This window comes from Sapajus apella, unplaced genomic scaffold, assembly GCF_009761245.1.
Source record: "Sapajus apella isolate SASKATOON/1434 unplaced genomic scaffold, GSC_monkey_1.0 scaffold41, whole genome shotgun sequence".
In the NCBI taxonomy this organism is placed as follows: Eukaryota; Metazoa; Chordata; class Mammalia; order Primates; family Cebidae; genus Sapajus; species Sapajus apella.
Window position 1 is genome coordinate 9,074,925 of NW_022436981.1, and position 11,029 is coordinate 9,085,953.

At 36.5% G+C, this 11,029-nt stretch overlaps 1 long non-coding RNA gene across 1 annotated transcript in view; it reads left to right on the plus strand.

Moving 5' to 3' along the window:
• The window catches only part of LOC116565816, a 28,964-nt gene extending 18,190 nt beyond the window's left edge, over positions 1–10,774 (plus strand). Inside the window, exons 2-3 of the long non-coding RNA XR_004275597.1 lie at positions 7,759–7,893; positions 10,564–10,774. This is a non-coding gene — a long non-coding RNA (uncharacterized LOC116565816). The remainder of the gene's footprint in view (positions 1–7,758; positions 7,894–10,563) is intronic.
• The last annotated feature ends 255 nt before the right edge of the window (positions 10,775–11,029 follow it).

The following is an 11,029-nucleotide window of genomic DNA, read 5'->3' on the forward strand; positions in this document are numbered from 1 at the left end:
AAAAAAAAAAAAAAAAAACCCACTGATTATTATTATTTTGATTAAATAACCTGCCCAGAAGCAAAGTTCTGAGTTAAACTCAGTTGCCTTACTATGGAGCAGCGCACAGGTAGCTTCCAGCTTTCAGCACTTGCATTTCTGCCTATCTGGACCTGATTCTGATATAAAGATTGGGACCTCAAGCCGAAGCCACGGAGAAAAGTGAATAGGAGACAGGCCCTCCAGCAGATTCCACTGCAGGCGGACTTCTTCACTCTGTCTACCTTCTGTATCCCAGTGCATCTTACTCTAGACACTGGGCTCTGTCAGTATCATAAGCTCCCTGTCATAGAGGAGAGCAAAGTATTAGGGCCAGGGGCCAAGACTTCAGTGCAAATTCAGTTGGTCACCCTTTAAAATCATATTATTAGTGTTGAATTTGTAGAGACGAGAGAGAGAACAGTTAAAATTGTAGTGATACGGGAGTTAAGCAGAAATTACTTAGGCAGATAGTAAGGGCATGGGAGTTCGTAGTAAGGTTTTCATTTTAATGAAAAGCAGCTCCAAATCATTTTCTAACAAAGAGAAGCCTGCAAAGTTGACTTGCAGCCATACACAAGCAAGCTAGAAGATTACATGGGTGAATGCTGGTAAGAACTAAGGACTGGACATTTTCAAGATGGCAGCTCTGTCTTCCCTTCTCTGCCAGCCATGTGCACAGTAAGAAGCAGACAAGATGGCACCAATCAACTGGCAAGCTTATTTGCATAAGAAGATTAGGGTAGGGTGACCCTTCCCCATGCTACGTAATAATCATACCTCATAAAACCAATCTGTGAGCCCTATGTAAATCAGACACCACCTCCTCAAATAAGGCTATAAAATTTGATGCATTTGCTGCCAACTGGTCTTTTCTGCTTGGAGACCCCTTCTTCTATAGTAGATGCTGCTTCTTCTCTTCTACCTATTAAACCTCTTCTTCTAAACTTCTCATGTGTCCCCATGTCCTAAATTTTCCGGGCACATAAAACCAAACCACAGGGTATATAGTCCAGACAATGTAGTCACTTCAGTAGAATGACAGAACCTTACATAAAAGGGCTGATGAGATTAATATGGCAGATAGGAGGCAAGACTAGAATGCAGCTTCTACTCAGACAGAGTACCATATGGAAACTCATACCTTGAACTTTTGCTCTAAGAACTACCACAGAAACATACGAGGAAAGCCAAAAGAATCCACAGATCCTTTGAAGGAACTAGCTCACCACTGCAGGCTCCTTGAGATGTCAAAAATCTAAGTCTGCTTGGTTTCTCAATGGAGAGGCTCATGGTCTGGGACAAATTCTCAGCCCTGGTCACCAGCTGCCTGGAAATATACTTGGTGCTGTTAGGGGGGTACAGTGGGAGTGAGACTGGCCTTTAGGACTGTGAACTACATGGAAGAGGGGTGTGACCCATGACTTCTCCCCCTTTCTGGAGACCTGTATGATACAGCAGAGGCAGTCATAGTACCCCTGGGAATATAACTCCATTGGATTGGGAACCACACTCCCATGCCCCATTGCATCCACAGCAAGCCCTGCCCAAAAGGAGGCTGAGCTCAGACATGCCTATCCCTGCCACTACCTGGTGATCTTTCTCTACCCACCCTGGTAGTCAAAGACAAAGGTCATAATCTTTTGGGAACTCCATGGCCTGCCAACCACCTGAGAAACCTGAATACTTAACCAGGTATCCCTAGAGTGAGTTTACATACTCCCTATAAAATGACAACTGATGCATTCTTGAGAACACCACCTCCTGGCCAGAAGCAAGCCGACACAAAACCAACACACTAAACAAAAACACAACCAAGGACCCTCAAAGAATCCACTTCACTTTACTGCTATCTCCATGGGAGCAGGTAGTGGTATCCACAGCTGCAAGACCTGAAGATGAATCACATTGCAGGACTCTTTGCAGACACTCCTCAGTACCAGCCCAGAGCCTGGTAGCTCCACTGGGTGGCTAGATCCAGAAGAGAAAAAATCACTGTAGTTCAGCTCTCAGGAAGCCCATTCTTAGGGGAGAGAGAATACCACATCAAGGGAGCACCCTGTGACACAAAAGAATCTGAACAGCAGCAGCCCTTGAATATCACAGGACCTATTTAACAATAACACAATGAGAAAAAAAGGTATTCAGGCAACAAATAGCATGATGAATAGAATAATACCTCACATCTCAACACTAATATTGAATGTAAATGGCCTAAATGCTCCACTTAAAAGACACAGAAAGGCAGAATGAATAAGATTTCACCAACCAAGTTTCTCCTGTCTTCAGGAGACTCACCTAACCATAAGGATTCATATAAACTTAATGTAAAGGAGTGCAAAAAGATATTCCATATCTTATATGGATGTCTTATAAGCAACCCTCCTAAATTAAACCAGGAAGATGTAGAAACTCTGAGCAGACCAATAACAAGCAACAAGATTAGAATGATAATATAAAAATTGCCAAAAAAAAAACCACTTCAGAACCAGACGGATTCACAGCTGAATAGCTGAATTCTATCAGACATTCAATGAATTGGTACTAATCTTATTGACACTATTTCAAAAGATAGAAAAATAGGGAATCCTCCCTAAATTATTCATTGAAGCCATTATCACTCTAATGCCAAAAATAGGGAAAGACATAACAAAAAGAGGAAACTACAGATCAATCTCCCTGATGAACATAGATGCAAAAATCCTGAACAAAATACTAGGGAATTGAGTCCAACCACGTATCAAAAAGATAATCCACCATAATCAAGTGGGTTTCATAACAAGGATGTGGGGATGGTTTAACTTATATAAGCCAATAAGTGCAATATGCCACATCAACAGAATTAAAATAAAAAATTATATGATCATCTCAATAGGTGCAGAAAAAGCATTTGACAAAATCCAGTATCTCTTTATGATTAAAACCCTTAACAAAATCAACACAGAAAGAACATACGTTAAGGTGTTCTATGACATACACACAGCCAACGTTATACTGAACAGGGAAAAGGTGAAAGCATTTTTCTTGAGAACTAAAACAAGACAAGGAAGTCTACACTCACTACTTCTATTCAACTGGGAGCTCTAGCCAGAGCAATCAGATAAAAGAAATAAAGGACATCCAAATCTGTAAAGAGGAAATCAAACTGTCGCTATTTGCTGATGCTATGATCATATACTTAGAGAAACCTAAAGATTCACTCAAAAAGCTCCTAGAGCTGATAAATGAATTCAGCAAGGTTTCAGTATACCAAATCAATGTACATGAATCAGTAGCTCTGCTATACTCCAACAGTGACCAAGCTGAGAATCAATTCCAGAACTCAACCACTTTCACAATAGCTGCAAAAAATAAAATAAAATACTTAGAAATACACCTAATCAAGGATGTGAAAAACCTGTACAAGGAGAACTGTAAAACACTGCTGAAAGAAATCATAGACAACACAAATAGAAACATATCCCATACATATGGATAGATAGAATCAATATTGTGAAAATGACGATGCTGCCAAAAGCAATCTACAAATTCAGTGCAATTTTCATCAAAGTATCACTATCATTCATCACAGACTAGAAAAAACAATCCTAAAATTCATATTGACCAAAAAAGAGCCCGCATATCCAAAGCAAGTTTAAGCAAAAAGAACAAATCTGGAGGCATCACATTACCCAACATCAAACTAAATTATAAGATCACAGTCACCAAAACAGCATGGTACTGGCATAACAAAAGGCAAATAGAACAATGGAAAAGAACAGAGAACCCAGAAATAAAGCCAAATACTTAACAGCCAACTGATCTTCAACAAAGCAAACAAAAACAGAAAGTCAGGAAAGGACACCTTATTCAACAAAAGACGCTGGAATAATTGGCAAGCCACATGTAGAAGAATGAAACTGGATCCTCATCTCTCACCCGATTCAAAATTCAACTCAAGATGGTTCAAAGACTTAAATCTAAGACCTGAAACCATAAGGATTCTAGAAGATAAAATTGGAAAAACTTTATTAGACATTGACTTAGGCAAAGACTTTATGACCAAGAACCCAAAAGCAAATGCAACAAAACGAATATAAATACATGTGTCTTAATTAAACTAAAAAGCTTCTGCACAGCAAAAAAAAAAAAAAAAAAAACACAATCGGGGAAGTAAACAGACAATGCACATGTGGGGGAAAATTTTCACAATCTATGCGTCTGACAAAGGACTAATAGCCAGAATCCATGAGGACCTCAAACAAATCAGCAAGAAAAAAAAAACAATTATATCAAAAAGTGGGTAAATGACATGAATAGACAGTTCTCAAAACAAGATATAGAAATGGCCAAAAGCATATGGAAAAATGCTCAACATCACTAATTACCAGGGAAATATAAATCAAAACTACAATGCAATACCACCTCAGTCCTGCAAGGATGGCCATAATCAAAAAATCAAAAAATAATACATGGTGGCATGGACATGGTGAAAAGGGAACACTTTCACACTGCTGATGGCAATGTAAACTACTACAACCAATATGGAATACAATGTGGAGATTCCTTAAAGTAGATCTACCGTTTTACCCAGAAATACTGCTATTAGGTATCTACCCAGAGGAAAAGAAGTCACTATATAAAAAAGATACTTGCACACACGTTTATATCAGCACAATTTGCAATTGCAAAAATATGCAATCAGCCCAAATCCCTATCAATCAACTAGTGGATAAAGAAAATGTTTCTCATATATATATATATATATAAATTTTTTTTTCATGGTATCTATATATATTCATGGTATCTACCTATACCATGAAGAGATACCATGAAATATTACTCAGTCATAAAAAAATAAATAAAATAATGGCATTTGCAGCAACCTGGATGGAAGTGGAGACTATTAAGTGAAGTAACTCATGAATGAAAAAACTAAAGATTGTATGTTCTCACTCATGTGTGGGAACTAAGCTGTGAGGACACAAAGGCACAAGAACGATACACTGGACTTTTGGCACTGGGAGAAAAGGGTGAGGGATAAAAGACTGCACATTGGGTAGAGTGTATACTGCTTGGGTGATGGGTACACCAAAATCTCAGGAATCACCAGTAAAGAACCTATTCATGTAAACAATCACTACCTGGTCCCCAATGCAGGTCAACTAATTTTTTTTTTCCCTCTTGAAGCCAAGGCAATAAACCGTATTTTCTTATTGTAAATGTTGAGCACTCCTCATTATTGAGTAGTTCAAGTATCACCTATCTGGCTAGCATTAAAATCTAAACTGATGCATTTTTTTAAGTTCTGAGAGTTTGTAAGAAGAATTTACCAAAATATTTACATGTATTGCAAATAATTTTTATTTAATCTTTTAAAGAAGTAGGCCAGTCTGGTAATATAGTGATTTAGTTTTACAGATAACTAAAAGAGAAAAGCCTCCTTCTGCCTAAATGATCTATGGAAACCAATAAACGTCACTTTGGGGCCTGCATAATTATCTCAACCCTTTTAACTCTGCTGTTCTGGGCTCATAGTAGATACTCAATGGAAACTTGTTGATTGATCTGCCTTTGACTATGAAGACTTGACCCAATAATTCTGAAGGCCGAATGCTCTGGGCACTCATGAAAAATATGTTTGTTTACTACTGCTTATGTTAGAGTCATAAAACCCTGTAGAGAGTAAAAATTTCTATAGTCACTAGAAAAATAAAAAAAGGTAACACAAAATAATGGGAAAATACATGATACTCTCTTTGGTAACAATTTATGTTGTCCTACAAGTCAATGAATCAAAGTTATCTCATATCCCACCCCAACTCAAAGGTAATATTATTATAATTTTCTGATTGGTAAATTTAAGTTTTAACAATTTTTTCTCAATTGAAAAAGATAGAAAACTGAGTTTTTCATATTTTGTCTGTATGCTAGACCAAGAAACATGGAAATTCATGATGATTCTTTATGCTTTGGTTTTTAAAGATGTAAAGAAAAGGTTTTATTTATCTTGAATTAAATTAAAGGATATTTGTAAGGATATGAACTTCCTTTTGCGAGGGTCTAATGGGGCATGAAGTGATTCCCTTGGATGATTCATTTCGGACAGTGGACCTCAACTCACTCCTAAGATAGTAAAAATGGATATGAAGATTTATATTAAGTTTCTGAAAAAATTTAATAAATTATGTATTATTCTTAGTGCAATTTTAAGGCATCGTTTACATACAATAAAGTGCACAGATTTTAAGTGCTTAACTTGGTGAGTATTGACATTTAATATACAACATTTCCATTAGCCTAGAAAGTTCTCTATGCTTCTTTCCAGTCTATTCTTAACCATTTGGAGGCACCTATATTTTAGTTTTTATTACCACAGGTTATTTTGCCTGTTCTTGAACTTCATATAAATAGAATTGCATAGCATTAATACCTTACTTTTGGCCAAAAGCACAAATCACTTCTATTATTTTTTTAGATTCTTTTTTAAATTTCTAACTTTCATTTTAAGTTCAGGGGTACATGTGCAGTATCTGCAGGTTTGTTACACAGGTAAACGTGTGCCATGGTAGTTTGCTGCACATATTATCCCATTACCCAGGTATTAAGCCCCATATCCATCAGCTATCCTTCCTGATCCTCCCCCTCCTCATCCCACCCACTGCCCTCTGACAGGGCCAAGTGTGTGTTGTTTCCCCCCATGTGTTCATGTCTTCTCATCATTTAGCTCCAACTTGGAAGTGAGAACATGTATTTTGTTTTTCATTTCTGCATTAGTTTGCTAAGGATAATGGGCCTCCAGCTCCATCCATGTCCCTGCAAAGGGCCTGATCTCTCATTCCTTTTTATGACTAAATAGTATTCCATGGTATATATGTACCACATTTTCTTTATCCAGTCTATCACTGATGAGCATTTATATTGACTCCATGTTTTTGCTATTGTGAATAGTGCTGCAGTGAACATATGCACACATGTGTCTTTATAATAGAAATATTTATATTCCTTTGTGTATAAAGTATAAAATACTAGCAAACCAAATCAAGCAGCACATCAAAAACCTCATCCACCATGATCAAGTATTCTTCATCCCCAAGATGCAAGGCTGGTTCAACATATGCAAATCAATAAATGTGATTTATCACACGAACAGAACTAAGACTACATGATTATCTCAATAGATGCAGAAAGGCCTTTGATAAAATTCAACATCTCTTTATTTAAAAACTCAATAAACTAAATATTGAAGGAACATACCTCAAAATAATAAGAGCCATACATGACAAACCCACCCAATAGCATACTGAATGGTCAAAAACTGGAAGCATTCCCCTTGAAAATCAGAACAAAACAAGATTGCCCACTCTCCTCACCCCTATTCAACATAATATTGGAAATTCTGCCCAGAGCAATAAGGCAAAAGAAGAAAGAAATGGTATTTAAATAGGAAGAGAGGAAGTCAAACTATCTTCATTTGCAGATGACATGATCCTTTATCTAGAAAACCCCATCGTCTCAGCCCAAAAGCTTCTTAAGTTGATAAGCAACTTCAGCAAAGTCTCAGCATACGAAATCAATGTGCAAAAATCAATAGCATTCCTATACATCACTAGATTCTTATGGCAACAGATTGTGCTAAAGGTACCAAGATACAAATTTCTACAGATGGGGCCATTGAAACTCACTGAATTTTCATGACTTACTTAAAGTCACTGTAGAAGACTTCAGAGGCAGAATCAAACTTGGGTGTTCTGATTCCAGGTTCAGCACTCCTGTTGAATTCGACTGGATTCTGGAAAGATATTTGGACTCACTATCATAACAGAAGAGTGATAATAAATATAAATACCTGAACCTGAATCTCAACTTTGCTATTCTTTATGTATGTGATTTTTGGTAAGTTACTTTGTTCATTTCCGGCTCAGTTACTTCCTCTATAGAATGACAATAGTGATATTCTCATTCCTGGACCTGACATATTCTTGCATATTCTTGTTTGTACTCTAAGTCTTTCATTTATTCATGATTTCTGCTAAAGACTCTGTAAAGTGTCTAGTCCCAGCAGGCAGTTACAAAATAAATATTGGGGCTATTACAGACTGGTTTAAGTCTGTTGATCATGTTTAATTTCCATTTTTCTCTCTCTACAAAATCAGTAGCTCCATGAAAATTGAGTCCATTTCTTGCTCACTTCCATTTATCAAGTGACTAGGAAAATATCTGGCCCAGAAGTGATGGTCACTATAAGTTCACTGAACCTGCAACACGTAATGAGAAGGGCAGGCAAAGATATTTTGTCTCTACCTACCTACCTACCTAAGTTGTTCTTGCCAGATGGAAGTTGTACATCTATAGCTCCTGTGAATATGATGGCACCCTCCTGGGAAAAATTTTTGGGTTCTAATAAGAAGATATAAAAATAAGATGAGAGAATTTCATGGTCATGCTAAAAATCACACCAACCTACAAAATCATCAAATTTGTAGGTTGCATGAAATACAAATCAGTTTAGCAGCAGAGAGTCAACCTACCTGTTAGAGTTCGATGTCTGTAGGGCCAGTGGAAGGACCACTTTGCCTACTGCTGCACTTCCTCAGGTGGCCTCCTACTAATTCCCGAGCTCTGCCTTTTGCCAGCTACCGATTGTTAACTGCAGTGCTGTGGTGGTATTAAGGGAAACAATAATGTCTGTTAATGCTGTCAACACCTTGGCAATATCTGCCTTTCTTCAATTACTTTTGTTTACAAATTACTCCTAATTTTGTTCTTTAAAGCTAGTTAAGAACAAATGCTGCTAGGATTGATGGGAAGCTAACTGCATGATTAAGTAATTACGTTTTTAAAGCTTGCCTTACACTAGGACTAATGATATGTCACCCAGTAGCAGAAACCCCAGATAATGAATGAGAAATGCTTATATGCACTTAGTTGCTTTTAAATCTCCCTTCACGCTAGAGCTGGTGCTATCTATGCATGGGGTACTGGGATGAAGAAAAGCAGTGACAGCTCAGCCTCCCCAGCCATTGTGTGGAACTCCAAACTCCCATGAAGGCCTCTTTTCTGTTCTGGCTGATGCTTTATGTTTTGTACGGTGGCAGTTTGTCCACTGATGAAAATGCTACATCGTTTTGTTGAATAAAGAGCTGAATGAATTTAACTAGTAGGTGATTGTCCTTTCACTGCAGGGACCAGATTTAGAGTTGATCTTTTGAGTATAAAGAATAGAATTAGAACCAGGGCTGAAGGGGTCCTGTCACCCCTCCTCCAACTGTGGGCTCTTGTGTACGTCTTAGAGGAGGTGGAATTTGGAGGAGAAAGACACAAGGGATGGGAGAATAAGGAAAGGAGGTCCTTCGTACTGACACTCGAAGATTCTTAGATCATTCTTAGGGGTGCACGGCCTCTAAACAGTAAAGAGAGGCATCAACTCTTTTTTGGGGCCGCAATCCTGAAAGTGGAGTCAGAATTCATTATCCTCTATTCATTGTGAGGGTAATATTTCCTCAATTACAAAATTAATTTCCCAATAGCACAGCAGTTTTTTTTCTAGGTAAAGAAAGCAGAAACATAATTTTGTATGTGTGCATACATATATGTAATTACTATATTTAAATATATTTTATATATAATTGTATGTATAAATTTTATATGCATATACATTTCCATATAATTTATATTTATATATTGTTGATTATCTATTTATATATAGGTATATGTAACAATACATGCATATGAAAAGCATACCACAAAAAATACTCAATAAGTTTCTATATGTATAAATTATAATGCATGTATATTTATATTACACATTACACATAAACTAATCAATATATGCCATGTGTATATGCATACTATACCCACATACACATATTTATGTATTACATATCTATACACACATTCTCAAAAAATGTATAATATAGCAATAATTTTAGAAAATGCATAAGTTAATGGGTGTGCTCTAATGTGAGGTTTTAATCTATTGGCTTATACAGAATGTGGAGAGTAAAACAATTCTGCGTTTAAGGATAGGTTCATATTGGCCAGTTGCTTATCTCTAGCAGATTTTCTTCCTATAAAATTTGGATGATAAATATCAATCAGGTGAGGTTGCTATGAGAAGTAAATGGGATTCTGTATGGAATTTATCCAATGATTCTGCACATAGTAGGTACTCAATACATAATTGTGTTGCCTAAAAACTGTAATTTTACTCAAAAGTTGACTAATGGTGACCTCTGAGAGACGCAACGGACAATACAATTTTCACTATTTGTGAAATTTATCCAATGGTTCTACATGTAGTAAGTACTCAATAAATAACTTTGATGCCTAAAAACTGTAATTTTACTCTAAAGTTGATTAATAGTGACCCCTGAAAGAAGTAACAGACAATACAATTTTCTCTACTTGTGAAATTCAAACTAGTTGTCTTACTGCTGAATAATAATGGCTGTAATAAACTGAGATTTCCATTTAAATAAGTGGATGATTTTAGCTGACGCTGGAAATGTAAATGTACTCTAATTAACGAATGCCTTCATCGTTCTTCCTGTTTCTTCTTTTTAGACACATTATTTCCTGCCTAGGGGTGAATACATTTGGTGTACATACGTTCAGATATGAATATACAGATGCATATACATTTTCAATATACCAGCTTTAATGGAGAAGAACAAAGGATATTCATTAATTGGAGCTACAAAAATCTCTTCAAGGACTTCCATTTGCATCAGAATAAAGTCTATCTTTCTTAGTCTGGCATTCAAGGCCTTCTGAATCTGACTTCAGCTATGTTTCACAAGATAGTTTATCTTCACTGAGCAACTAGTTCTCTCTCTTTTGAATTTCCGGAGGACTCATTCTTTGTCTCAATAATTTGATATTTATGGCTCTATTTAAAAGTCTTTTGATGCCTCACTTCCCAGAGCAAAGAAAGCAGCTATTGAATTTAGCTGATAAAATTTTTCTACTACTTAAAAACATATAATTTTTTAGCATATGATATTACAGGTTCAAGTAAAAAAAATTAAAT